Consider the following 1,781-nt stretch of genomic DNA (forward strand, 5'->3'; position numbering starts at 1 on the left):
GGGGGGCACCACTGCATCTGACAACCCGCTGTCGCCATTTCTCTCTGTCCTCTACCTTCCCCAGATTGTCACCCATCGTCTTCCCTGTCCACTCTGTGATGTTACTTTCTAGTACATCTCTAATCTTCGGCTTTTATGTAACCTATTTGAGCTACGTGAGAGTGGAGGTACATGTACTCAAATGTGGTATTCTTGGAGAATACCCAGAATCTTATTTTTGGACAGAGAGGAAAACAAATAGAGGAGTACTCCAAATATCAGGCTGTGAAAGATCTATAACCAGAACCACCCGAAAAGACAGTTGAGATTTTTGGGCCACATAGATAGACCAAATGGGCCAGAGAAACTGCTGCTGTGTGGTAAGTTAATAAAGGGAAAGAAGAGCAGATGAAGACTAAGAACAACATAACATACAGATAGCCTGAACAACTCAGCAACGAATAGCACAAAGAAAAAAATCGAGCAAATCAAGAAGACAGACAACAGGAATGAATCGGGTACCATGATCGTCAATATTTGCTCCTGACCTGACACCCGAAGAATAATATATATAAATATAGATCTAATTATGTGTTGCAAGTGCCGTAAAACACTTACTTAAAATCAAACTCGGTTTGAAGACAATATGTATTTTTGCCAGTTTCAGCGACACAGAATATATTATATATATGCATGTAGATCTACATATTATAATTGGATTGAAACGCCCCCCCCAAAAAAAAACAAAACAAAAAAAAACCCTCAACAAAACAACAATAAAAGACAAACAAAAAACCTCACTAGGACATTACTGTTGTACCGACGCTCACACTCATATGTCTTGTATTTTGCCACGATCCCCGTGGGATGACCGGATTTTGCTTGTGTTAACAACTAGAGCGCACTGCAAATCGGATTCATCGATTTGAGTCGGGGGTAGCTCTAGATTTTCCATCATGAGGGGGACGGTGGAAAAAACTACCGTTTTGCCACAATACCACCGCTACGACTCGCGGCCTGTAAAATAAAAAAATAAAAAAACAAAACAAAAACAAAACAAAAACAAGAAACAACCGTGTTTGATTTTGAAGGTCATAGTCGAGTCTTGTTGAATTCGGTCTTACTGTGTCAAAATGGTTGCTTTTGCCTCATCCCCGGAGAAAGATCTGGCTGGCCACGACTTAAATCGATGTATTCGATTTGCAGTGTGGAGTGGGTACGGTACATTTTTTTCAAAACAGTGCATTTATTTGGAATACGGCACTTCAGATTATAACAAACTTCTCCGATAGCACCGAATCAAGCACCTTTACGTAAAAAATTGAAACCTTATTTTTTTTCTCATAAATACTATACTCATTGTGGCCCAGACTCACCCGGATTCTACCTCAAGCGGCTCTCTTGCAATTTGTAGTTTGAGACCCCTGTGTTACTCAAATAAGAAGGTTGGAACCGGGTCACCCGAGCCTCATCCTAGCCCGTAACCGACTGAGCTAATGGCGTACCCAGTACCGCCCAGTTAGATGTGAGATCCGTTGTTGGTTGTTTCGATAGGGGTCCAGATTGCTTTTTCCACGGCGGTAGCGCTGTGACATGTGACCCGGGGCAAGGTCTAATCAGATTTCATATTCCCCTTGCACAAACGACTCGTACCAGCCGGCTTATTGGTCCGTCTGAACTGTATCGAACTCTGGGAGTATGCGGTGTTGGTGGGATTATTTCTTGTGTGTGTGTCTGTTTGTTTGTGTGTGTGTGTGTGTGTGTGTGTGTGTTTGTGTGTGTTTGTGTGTGTGTGTGTGTGT

Source organism: Aplysia californica, unplaced genomic scaffold, assembly GCF_000002075.1.
Source record: "Aplysia californica isolate F4 #8 unplaced genomic scaffold, AplCal3.0 scaffold00189, whole genome shotgun sequence".
Lineage (NCBI taxonomy): Eukaryota > Metazoa > Mollusca > Gastropoda > Aplysiida > Aplysiidae > Aplysia > Aplysia californica.